We start from the raw sequence: 12,761 nt of genomic DNA, 5'->3' as shown, positions 1-12,761 counted from the left end.
TTCTGCTTTGGACAGCTCCTTATCTATCTCCATTTTCTTTCTTTCCAAAGAGACAGTGATTTAAGATTTACTCTGAATATAATGTAAGTGATGGATGGGACCTGCCAGTTGCCATTGTTTGTCCAAACAGAGCATTATGTGCAGGGAAGTCTGATCAATCAGTCCTGGCTTCTCTTTGTTTTGCACACAGTGTTTGTTTTTCCTATTGACCACCTAGAAAGGTGTTTTTCAGTGGTGTTCCTGTTCAGCAGGAAGTGTCAGCATTGGCAGGGCTAAGAAAGAAGTTGTGATACCAAACTGTAACTGCCTCCCAAGAAATTCAAACTTTGTTGCTCAAAACAAGCTTATGAGGGGGCTGATACTGTTAATGAAACCTGATGATAAAATTCCTTAAAAAACAAGTTTTCCTTGGTTTGGTATTAAATTCCTACACATAAATTCCTACTTATATTCTGTGCTAGACCACAATGTCTTGGCAGTGGCTCATTTAAGGAAATCCAGAAACACTGAGAAAGCACGAAGTTGTCTTTCCTTCTGGTCATATTTATTTAAAATTTAAGTGCCTTAGAGAGGCAACTACTGAGTAGTTATTTTGTCATAGTGATTCTGATGAGAAAATATGTTTGTTAGAATGTAAATTCTGTGTATTTGGGAAAGCAGCTCTGCAGATGAACAAACACATAGGTAGATTTGCATCAAGAGATCAGGTGTTCTCTAAGGTTTTTAAGTCTTTATGTTTCTCTCTCTCTCAAGTTAGAAACCTTCTCTAAGGTTTTTGAGTCTATAGAACTAAATAAGAGCTCTGTGCCAATACTTGCAAGCTTCCATTTCTTATCTGAAAAGAATGTTCACTACTTGTTTCTTAAACCCTTAATTTATATGTCTTTCTTAATTATACCTTGGTTTGGCCTTGTAATTTTCAATTTCTTCTTCCTTTTTTCCCCCCTTTTCCTGCCTAATGATGCCATCAAGATAATCTTTACCAATATAATATGGCAGTTTTGGGGAGTTTTTTGTTGGGGTTTTTTTGTTTGTTTTATTTTGGTTTGGTTTTTGTTTGGTTAACTTTTTTCAGAAAGAAAAAAAGCAAACTACCCACACACAACCCCACACCCTCAAACCCCCCACCAACTGCCTCCCCTGAAGGAGTAAGAGATAGATAACAATTCTGTTTAACATACAGCTGGTTCTTTCCCTGGAAAATATTATTTCCAGACTGCAATGAAAAATTGAAGCTATACCTTTCGGTGCTTTGCAGTGGCCCATTTTAGCTGCTGTTCTTCCATTCTTCTCCTGTTTATCTGCCACTCCAGGAACTCTGCTAGTGGATGTTCTGGAAAAAGGTGATGCAGAACTTACATTGACCTTTTTCTTGTAAGAAGTTCTGTGAGCAAGAGTTCAAGTAAGGGCATTTAATGCATATATATATATATATATATATATATATATATATATATGTAAATATTGCCCATATTCTGGTGAAATAAATGTTGGGTTGAAGGAGACTTCTCCTGCTTCCTTTCCAGAACTAATTTTCTCAATCCTACCTGTCAGTGACACTGTCCTCTGCCGTGGTTTTAAGTGGAGGTACAGTAAAGAATCCCATCTTAATTCATGTGAATTAATTCCTGGAAACTCTTTAGGAATGCTGTATTATTGGTGGTCTCTGCTTACACTTAGGTTGGCCCTCCTGCATTTATTTTCTTGGTAAATACACCATAGAAAATATTTAAATATCCCTCTTTTTGACTCGGAGGACTATTTTCTTACTGCTTATAAACCCAATAAATAATTCCTGCAGTGCTTTGTCCTGTAGTAATGTTGGAGAGAGGGTTGCCCAGGAGCTTTCCAGCTGAGGAACACAACTAAGCTTCTTATAAAATTTATCTGAGTTGAGGAGATTGGGGTTTGTTGAGTGCTACCTTTTTTTCTCCTTATTTCCTTTCTCTGTTCCTGAATTTATAGCAAAATTCTCTAGGAAAAAAACACATTAACTTGCCTATTCTGGAGACTTTATCTGAGCCATCTTCTCCAGATAAAGCAGCAAGAGTGCAAGTGTCTGAGAGAGACAATGTTCTGTGGAGAAAGTTTGGAGAAAGGGTTTTCCAGGCTGGATCCTGCATTAGCCTCGGGACAGAAGCCAGCAATAAGGTGCCTTTTCCAGGGATTAAGGAATTAAGATCTGATTTGTTTGTTTTGGTTTTGTTGAATTTTCATGAAGCCCAATTAGCAGAGTGTAGCAATTTGATCTTGGTTAATTTTCTATCAAATCTGTGAGAACAGGACCACACACTGACTGGGCTCATAGGAATAGGAGCTTTTGAAAACCCATAATGGCTTTTCTTATTCCAAAGGATGTTACAGTGAATTTTGTATAAAAGGGACACTGCGCTTTTTTTGGAGATTTCATTACTCAAAATGGAGGTGAACTTTAAAAGCACTTTTCTTTGTGAATAATTGCCCTGTTTCTCGTGATCAAGATAAACTGACCAAAAAACCCTAAAACCCTCATATCTTTCTGTGCAGACAGCAAGTCCTGCATGCACACCGAGCACATCAGAGCAGTGGCACTGTCACAGTAAAGCAAATGCATTACTTAAATTTCACAAAAGGTTTCAATATTAGCTGATGCTTTCTGTGTTTCACAAAGAATTTTGAATTTTCTGCTCTGTTGCAGCTGGAAAAAAGCGTGGTCAGAATTTTCCTTGATCTCTCACCTCCAAACAACTGGTATGGGAGACATTCCAGGTGCCACGTCCGTGACATGCTGGGGCTCCCCCCAGTGTGGTTATGGCTTGATGTGGAAGGTGGTGTTGGGCTTGGGCTGGAGTGCAAAGCAGTGCTGGAACTTCAGTGCAGGTTCAGAGGGACCTCATGGATTCTGAGGGGATGTGCAGCCATCTGCTCCATGGCTGACTGAGCCTGAACATCTCCCAGTGCTGCTGAAGCCCTTGAAGGTTGTTGAACTAAAGGTAAACTTCTGTTTTCCACCATACTGTCCCCCAGCAATTGAGCTGATCCAAGTTGGAGATCCGAAGCTGTGTTTGAGTGTTGTCCTCACAGCAGAGAGGAAGAACCTAAGTCAGGCCTAATGTCTGAACTGGAGTCTGATTGCTCTGTTATAGCTGAGGCCTTCCTGAACCTGAATCCCAGAATTCCAGCAGTAGTGGTTCAATATGAGTTGGGTCAGCATGTACATTGTACCTTATTTAATTATAAAGAATCATCTTTCCTTGGTCCTTACAGGCTCCTGCTGCTTTTGCTGCACAATTTTTCTGCTTTCTATTCCCAATTTTTGCCTCTTCTCTACTTCCTACTGTCCACTTTGGACATGGCTTCATTCCCAGCATTCCCAATATCCACTTGCTGCTTTGCTGGTGGTCAGGGGCAGTGATGTACTGAAGCCCCCCCAGCTACCTTGCCCTGCAGTTTGGATTGCCAGCAGACAGTGCAGTTACAAACGTGCCAGGCCCTGCCATGCCCAGGGCCGGGGGAGTCAATTAGCAAATTAGCAGATTTGCAGAAGACACCAAGTTTGGAGTAGTGTTGATCTGCTGGAAGGCAGGAGGGCCCTGCAGAGGGATCTGAACAGGCTGGATCCATGGGCTGATTCCAAGGGGATGCAGTTTAATGGCGCCAAGTGCCGAGTCCTGCACTTTGGCCACAACAACTCCAGGCAGCCCCCTGGGCTGGGGACAGAGTGGCTGGAGAGAAAGGGACCTGAGGGTGCTGATTAACAGCAGCTGGGCATGAGCCAGGGGTGCCCAGGTGGCCAAAAAAGCCAATGGATCCTGACCTGGCTCAGGAACAGTGTGGCAGCAGGTCCAGGGCAGTGATTCTTGCCCTGTACTCAGTGCTGGTGAGGCCACCCCTGGAGTGCTGTGTCCAGCTCTGGGCCCTCAGCTCAGGAAGGACATGGAGGGGCTGGAGCAGGTCCAGAGAAGAACAACAAGGCTGGTGAAGGGACTGGAGCACAAGTCCTATGAGGAGAGGCTGAGGGAGCTGGGGCTGTTCAGCTTGAAGAAGAGGAGGCTCAGGGGAGACCTCCTCACTCTCTACAACTCCCTGACAGGAGGGGGGAGCCAGGTGGGGTTGGTCTCTTCTCCCAGGACATGAGTGCACAGTCTTGAGCTGTGCCAGGGGAGGTTTAGGTTGGACATTAGGAAGTTCTTCACAGAGAGAGTGATCAGCCATTGGAATGGGCTGCCCAGGGAGGTGTGGAGTCACCATCCCTGGAGGTGTTTGAGAAGAGCCTGGATGTGGCATCAGTGTCCTGGTCCAGTGACAAGGTGGTGTTGGGTCACAGGTTGAACTCGATGATCTCCGAGCTCTTTTCCAACCTGATTGATTCTGTGATTGTGTGAATTCTATGATGGCTTCAGTAAGTGATGGCCCTGCTGCTGCTGAATGTTTCCCCACATTTGTCCTGGTGTGGCAGCACCACTGTCCCTGCACCTCTGCTTGTGAACAGAGCAAAGAAATATTATAAAAATCCTCATTAACCTGGTTCAGTCTCCTTGCCCACCTCCCAGCCTGGCCCTGCAGACACTGTGTTGGCACAACCACATGGGCAGCCTGGGGCAGGGGGAAGCAGCCAGCTGGAACCCCTCAGGTCAGGAGGATTGGGAAGGTGCTGTCTGGAAGCGTGTCCCGGGCAAGGCAAGTTAAAACGTTTTGGTTTGTGAACACAGGCACTGTCTGGTGTGTGATGAGTTGTTTTCCTAATCAGCCATGATTAGGGATACAGGAACTGTGTGTATTCTTTATAAGTGGTGACATATATCAGAGGAATACCAGATTGCCTCTTGTTTTCTCCTGGTGGCAGCCGACTGCAAGAACCCCAAAATTAATTAAAGCAAGGAGCTGGAGAGCAGAGCTAAAAAATGTCTGGAAATTCAAGGATCTACTCCATGAACTGAAAATCTCATAGTAGATACAGACACACCAGGGTATCCAAACCATGATGATTCTACATACACAAAAAATTCCTGCATTTTGCAGTGTGAAAGCTTGCAATATGCTCTACCTTTTGTGGCGAAGAAATACAAATTTTGCCCCTGTAAATTGATGCATTCCTGTACAAGTTGAGATGAATATGCATTAATGTAAATAATAAGATAGGCAGAACTTGACTTAAATTGATATTTTTTTCATAAGCCTGAAGTATAAAGCCATAAATATCATATTCAGTGGTGCTGACAGTTCCAATAGGTTCAGACTCACCATAAGCCAAAGCTGAGGAGCACCAAAGCTGAGTGTCTCCTAATGGTCTGTATGGTAAGCCAAGAGAAAATGTCACTGCTTCAGGGCTGGAGGAGCATAAGATGGGAGTAGGATGAAGACTAATCAGCTGTGGTTGTAGCACACCCAGCTGCCTGTCCAACACACCATTTGTTGTGGGAAACTGTCCATAGATGATTTATAGGAGTGGTTTGCATGCTCTGACATGGGAATTGGCAAGAGACAATCTGATTTCTGATGAAAACAATATACAGGCTTGAAATATAAATGAGACTGATAAGACAATAGAGGTGAATAACTTGGAAACAGTATAACTTGTAGTGGTGCTAATTTATTCCTTAGCTCACACTGCAGCTGCTTGAGGAGCTGTTTGTGTTCTGCAGAATTGAGGCAGGTAGTGAAGGTGGTGTGCAGGGGTGTGATCCCAACGACTTCCAGCCTTGCTGACTTGCAGCGTGGTCACATCTGTGCCATAATTCACCTTTGGCTTTGCACTGAGAAAGCAAGTCTGAAGATTTTGTTTGTGTTCAGCAGCAAGCCCAGCTCAGATGGCTGCAGCAGTCACTGCCATCAGTTGTCCTCTGCTCCTCTTCTGCTTGTCAACGTGCACAGCGAAAAATGCTCCTGCAGATACAGTGTAAACAGGCTTCACTGGCTCTGTTTAAAAGCTGTTTTATTAATAGGGTTCTACTGCAGTATGTCAGATGCTAAGTATCTGTTAGGCTGACAAGGGCTGTTTCCAGCTGTCCTGGTGGTGCCTGTGGTTTAGATGTTGGTGGGGAAGCAAACAAACTGACACAATCTGTTTTCCAAGGGAGATGTTGGGAAGTGCTGCTTGATTGAATGAGAATTGATTTTGTTACCAGAGCTGACACAGGAACCTGAGGCAGAGCTCCTGTTTCAGTCACTCCACCTTATCTCCCCCACAGGGGAGTTATTATCCCGCAGGGAAGGGGAATTTGTCATGATGACTAGAGACAGTCACAGTCAAGAACGAGGAATAACCATCCCTCCCAAAAGATATTGAGGGGATTGACTTGTTTCACAGGCAATACCCTGTAAATTAGGTGGTGCAAACCTTGTTGGAGAGGACAGTCATGAGCACAACCTTATAAAGATGGGTGTTAAAAATGGGAGAGCAAATCCGTTGCTGTGGCACAGAGCTGGTAATCTGCTCGTGGTCTTACTGTCTACTGGTCCCATCACACGTCCCAGGCAGCACCAAGGTGAGATTTAAGCAGCCACGCAGTGGTTTAGCCTCTTGTCTGCTTATGTGCACGTGCTCTCAGTCACTGCTGATAGGAATGGAGTGAAAAATCAAGACAGGCTGAAAAAAATTAGTTTTCCTGGTGTCTTAGTGCTCATTCCACAAGCTAATCCTTGGAGCCTAAACTCAGTTCTGTGTCTCTGCAGGCATGGGAAGGGAGCAGACTTGGTGATGGAGGGGGCAGTGACAGGAACAGACTCGTCCTTGCTTTTGTACTCCAGGGAGCTTTACAGAACGTTCCCTTTTCCCAGAGAAGCAGGGACACAGAGCACGAGGGGGAGGCTGCTCTGCATGGATCTGGGCTGTGTCATGGGGCTTTTCCTTCTTTCTGTCCCCTAACAGGAGAGAGAAATGCCAAATGCACAGTCTCCTTTTGTGTTTCTGGTGAGCAAGACAAATTTGCAATGTTGTCAGGCATTTCTCTGTTCTGGTCTTGTCTAGAAATAACATATGTGATGCACATTATATCTGAGCAAAGGGATCCAATCCAGTAAGCTCTGTGTGCTCTATCAACAGGTACAAAAATTAAACAATCAGGTAATTTTTTAAAAGTCCTAAAATATCCCTGCTTTCAGGGAAGGTCCCTAGTACAGAATTTGGTTTTCAATTATATGTATATATAAAATACATGAAAAAATTCAGGAATTGAGGGCTGGGCTGAATCGCCCCTCAATATTGCTATTTATTTCTTTTATGACAATTTAAATAAAAATTCTTACTTGGTTAATTTAAATAAAAAATTTCTGGTGTAGAAGTGGCACTAAGAATTTCTGCTGTAAAAGCTCAGCAGTAAGTTAAAATGCATCTTTGTGCTGTAGGTGAAATGTTTATGTGTATGTGGTCCTGTGTTTGTTGGTCACATGGACCCTGCGAGTTCCCTCAGCTACTGTGATTCTTAAAAGAATCTCTTCACAGGCAAAGTACCTGTAGGATGTTTTATTATGAAAAGATCTCTGACATTAAAAAATCCCTGTAATACATTAATATTGTTGCCATCTAGCAATCTATTACTTGGAGTTCTGGGGTGTTTGTTAAACCAACAATTCTCTGTATAAACCTGTATTTATATTTTAAAAGTGAATATGATCAGAGATCAAAATTGAGGAAGCTTCAATCCTCATTTTACCAATTATTTTTATAATCCCAGCAATTACAGTTCTTAAAAACCTTGATCTGGCCTGGTTTCAAACTGGATTAATATCTTAAATGTCATTCTTTACTGTGAGGGACCAGTAGTGCAAAAATGGAGTAAAATGGGGAAAAAATTAATTTATGTGGCTTCAGATTTTTAACTTGCAAGTATCCAACTTTGTAAGCAAGAGTTATCACTGGTTTGCCTCCAGAAATATTGTTAACAAGTGGAATTGTGCAGGATATGTGAGGAGTTTTAAAACTTTTAATTTCTTATCTCAGCGGTTGTTTCTTGTAGATTGTCCAGAGGCCTTTTCTCTACTGTATGATGGCAGTAGATTAAATTGCATGGAAAAGGGAAGAAGCTTACCCAAGATTTATGCTTCATGATTGAGAATCTTGGGGAAAAATACTCCTGGTAACTTCAGTCACTATTTTGTATTTATTACTTTGCAGTTCTTTCCCACATATATTCCAAATTTTCAGATGCAATAAATTAAACATCTGCTATACTCTGTTTTTAAGAAAAGCTGAAAATCTGTATTAAATGATGCCCACAGCAAATGTTTTTGCCTTGGGCTTAGCCTCTAGCTTGAAGACTGTCCAAAATTTGATGTTACTCAAGGAACCTGCTGTCCAAGGGCTTTGCCATGTTAATGCTAAAACATTAATATACACTGTGTTTTGGGTTTATGATAAACTACAGTTGTGTGTGACTATCCCAAACAGTGAATTTTCCTAGTAATGCTGAGATGGGTCTCCCAGTTCCTATAAGGCCTGACTAGTGTGTCCTTACCATAGTTATTTCTGATTTAGGATATTTTAACTCTGTCAGCTGAGTAGCCAGAGCTAATCTGGGGAAAGGTCACTTAGGAGATATTGGCCAGTGATGTTGACTAAAAGAAGCCAACCCAAAATCCAGCTCCCCCTCCCCAGAAAAGCCCCGAGCCAGCAGTGGTTCCCTGGCCTGGGCTGTGCTGTGGGGTTTGGTGTGTGGGGTCAGCTGGGAGCTGCCCCAGTCCCAGGGTCTGGGCTGTGTCCCACAGTGCCTCAGCACTGCCTGCTGAGTGACATACTGAGGGGACATTTGGTCTTAACTTTGGCATATTATGGTTTCATCATGAATCTCTCTGTCCCAACTACTTCTATTTATCTAAAATTTGGCTTCTTTTCACAAATGGGCATAATGACAGTCATTAGTATTGGCAGGACTCAGCAGCTGCAGGTTTCCTTAGAGCAGAGTCCCTGGCTGTTTTTCCAGTAGAGTGTGATCTTCACTAATGCAAGGTCATTCCCATTTCCTTCTTTCATTTCTCCCCATCCCAGCAGGTCAACTTAAATAAATAAACTAAATTAAATAAGTGATCTTTCCTTTTCAGCTGCACTTAATGTGCCACAATGCCACATAATTTTACAAGTGCCATTTCTGAATGATGGCTGCAAACAGAAGGGGATCCAAATGCAAGGTCATCTCTGCCCACATTTCTTTTAAAACCCCCTGTCCTGGAGTCTGTTCCCTTACAGTGTCCCAGCCAAAGGCTCCTTTCCAGGGAAGCTGGAGAATGGCTGTGCCTCTTGCAGTGTGTCCTTCAGGCTCACAAATCTGGTTTCCATTGAGCCAATGCAAAGATATTTGGTGCCTGCACTGCTATGATCAGTTGTGTTCATGGTAAAATACTCCTCCAGCCCTCTTTGAGGAATACAGGGGCAGGCTCATTTTAATAACAGTAGTAACAGCATCAAAATATCTGCTCCTTTCCAGGGAGATTAGACAAAAAAGCCAGCCTGGCTTCAACAGCTGCTCTCCAGGAGCAGCCAAAAAATAGCACGATATCCAGATTTTAAAATAGTGGTATCCAAGAGGGCCATTTCCCTGCCAGTGCAGTTGTTGTCTCTCTTCAAATTAATACCAAGGTACCTCTTGGCCTTTCTCTTCTAATTGCCATTTCAGTCTGATGCCAGATATTTTGGGGTTTAGTATCTGTTTCATATCTTTATCAGTGATCAGGAGGAGGGGATCGAGGGCACCCTCAGTAAGTTCACAGCTGACACTGAGGGTCTGTTGGAAGGCAGGAAGGTTCTGCAGAGGGATCTGGACAGGCTGGATCCATGGGCTGAGGGCAGTTGTATGAGGTTCAACAAGGCCAAGTGCCAGGTCCTGCCCTTGGGTCACAGCAACACCCTGCAGCTCCAGGCTGGGGCAGAAGGGCTGGAAAGCTGGAAAAGGCCCTGGAGGTGCTGGTGACAGTGGCTGGACACGAGCTGGGTGTGCCAAAGGAGGCCAAAGGTACCTGGGCTGTGCCAGCGCTGCTGTGGCAGCAGGACAAGGGCAGTGACTGTCCCTGTGCTGGCACTGCTGGGGCTGCACCTCCAGTGCTGGGGCAGTTCTGGGCCCCTCAGTTCAGGAAGGACATTGAGGGGCTGGAGCAGGTCCAGGGAAGGGAACGGAGCTGGGGAAGGATCTGGAGCACGGGTTTGATGAGGAGCAGCTGAGGGAGCTGGGGGGGCTCAGCCTGGGGAAAAGGAGGCTCAGGGGGGACCTTCTGGCTCTGCAACTCCCTGACAGAAGGTTGCAATGAGTTGGGGGTTGGTCTCTTCTCCCAAGTAACAGGAGACAGAATGAGAGGAAATGGCCTCAATTTGCACCAGAGGAGGTTTAAACTGGATGTTAGGAAGAATTTCTTCAGGGAAAGGGTTGTTGAACATTGGAAGAGGCTGCCCAGGGAAGTGGAGGAGTCCCCATCCCTGGAGGGATCTAAAAGACGTGTAGATGTGGGACTTGGGACATGGTTTAGTGGTGGGCTTGGCAGTGCTGGGTTAAAGGTTGAACTCGATGATCTTAGAGTGCTTTTCCAACCTAAAGAATTCCATGAATCTCTATGCTCTTAACCTTTCCAGTTGATTAGAGTATGAGAAAGAGGTAAAACCAGGACTTTTAAAACCAGAGCTGAAGCCCTTGGACTGTCAGCTGTTACCCAGCCTCCTGATGCTTTGTTGTACTAGTTAAGCAAGAGAGGGGGCTCAGAGCTCTGTTGCCTCCAACCTGGGACAGGCTTTATTGCAGAAGACCAGTTGGCCAGTTGTAAACCATCCAAGGCATCACTGCAGGTCTGAAGTGTCTGCTGTGCTTTCCCTGCAGTGAATACAGGCTGACCAGTGAAGTGATCATGAATAATGGTGTCAAAAACAGCTTACACAGCTACACAGACCTCTGGAGGTGGAAGGATACATTCCCATTCTTCTCAAGGCAGTGGCAAATATTGTATGATTTGGATGGAAGCAATAATTAATTCAAAATGTTTTTATCTCATAGCATAATTTCTGTACTGCATTCTGAAGTCTGAAACAAAGTGGTAGAGGTCAAGGAAATACCTGCACCAGCTATCTCAAGGTCTTGGTCAAATCCATTTGTCAATAAAAGTCCTGGTAAAAATGCAAAGGTAGCATCAAGATGAGAATGGATCTTTCTCAGGAAGTGACAAAAAAAAAGGCTGTTAATTCTTCCATATAATCTGGAAAGGGTAGTGGCACCTCATGCATTGTATTTCCTCTGTGTCCACAGAGTGTTTGGTTAAAGTAGAAAATCTGGTTAAAAGGACACCGTTTACTCTTGACTCACCATTGCAAGTTAAACTAGTTTAGCAACTTTTGCCTGAAACTCCGAGAACTTTAATGCCCTGTTCAGGCACTGTTTACTTGACAGGCTTGTAACAGCTACACTGCTTGAGCTCCTAGAAGACAAAATTTGTTTCATACCTTGAGGGTGCAAAGTCCCAGGGCAGCAGATGGCCCTATGATTATTATTTCCAACCTGTCTTACCTGACCATCCCTTCCCTGTATGAACAGCTGTTTCATTCACTTCAGTGCAGCCCAGCCCGAGCGGCTATTTTTCTTCTGCCCTTTTCTTTGCACACAACATAAATCTCTTCTTTCCTTTGACCTGGCCTGCAGTTTCATCCACCTGTGCATGCCTTAAGCAATGTCAAACTCTTGCCAGATCCACTTCCCTTTTTCTAGATAAATTCTTTTGAAACTAAACTTTTTTTTGCAGCGATGATGAATAGATAGAAAGAGTCCATCCACTTCTGAGATGGTCGCTCTGTGAGTGCTCAGGGGGTGAATTTAATCTGCTTGCTCTGTTTTGGGGGACTCAGCCCATCCATTGATTGGCACCAGGCTCTGGGTGTTAACCACATCCTGCAGGTTTTTAGCTGTGCAAAGCACTTCTTTTAAACCAGTGGAGTTCATTTTGTCTCTGATACTGCAAAGGCAAATATTCAAATTAGAACATGTCAAAATTAAGATGTTCCCATCCAACCTCAGTTTGGCCTCCTTATGGGAAAAGGCACTTAGAAGGTGATTTTTAATTCTGTAATTACATACCTTTTCTGCAGGACCTCATTTCATTCTCTGTGCAGGATTCTCAGAACTCAACAAATGAGCAGTTTTCCAGTGTTTCATTTTATCCTTCTTGCACAGGCTCATGTCCTGTTTACTGTGCAGTACCCACACCATGCTGAATATGGAAATAATGATTTCCATGAGCAAATTCCTCATTCACATTTAAGAATTTCTTTTGGGAATGCCACTTTTAGACAAGGTAGAGGCATTCCTTTCACTTTTGGAATGGACAGCTGGGGCAGATGGAAGTCTGGTGCATACTTTACTGCATGATGACATTTCCAGAACCTCACCCATCTTGCATTTTTTCTATCTGCAGGGACAACTCTTGTAGTGATTAGCAGTGCTCAGATTCTGCAAATCAAACCTCCATAAAATGAAAAAAACCAGAAACCAGAGAGTTTCTGCCTTGAGTAATTTGCACTGAATCCCGGATTCCTGGGGACAGAGCCAGCAGCAAAACCCAGAGTTCAAAACATGACATGAAGTTTATTATGTTGCATATGATATTTTTCTCCTCAAGCTTTCCAGATCCTGTCAGAAGGGAAGATGGGGCAAGGGGACACTAGAGGCACCAGCTTTCTTCCTCCTGCTCTCCTTTCAATGTGACAGAGCTCCTGGGACATAATTCAGGGACTTGAGATAATGCACACAGGCAAAGAGAACCTGCTGAAGTTGCACAGTGGATCTGAACCTTTCAGTCTGGTTTTTTAGGTTTCA

Source organism: Neopelma chrysocephalum, unplaced genomic scaffold (assembly GCF_003984885.1).
Source record: "Neopelma chrysocephalum unplaced genomic scaffold, ASM398488v2 Primary Assembly neopelma1_274, whole genome shotgun sequence".
NCBI classification, from domain to species: Eukaryota; Metazoa; Chordata; class Aves; order Passeriformes; family Pipridae; genus Neopelma; species Neopelma chrysocephalum.
This window is presented reverse-complemented; position numbering follows the sequence as displayed.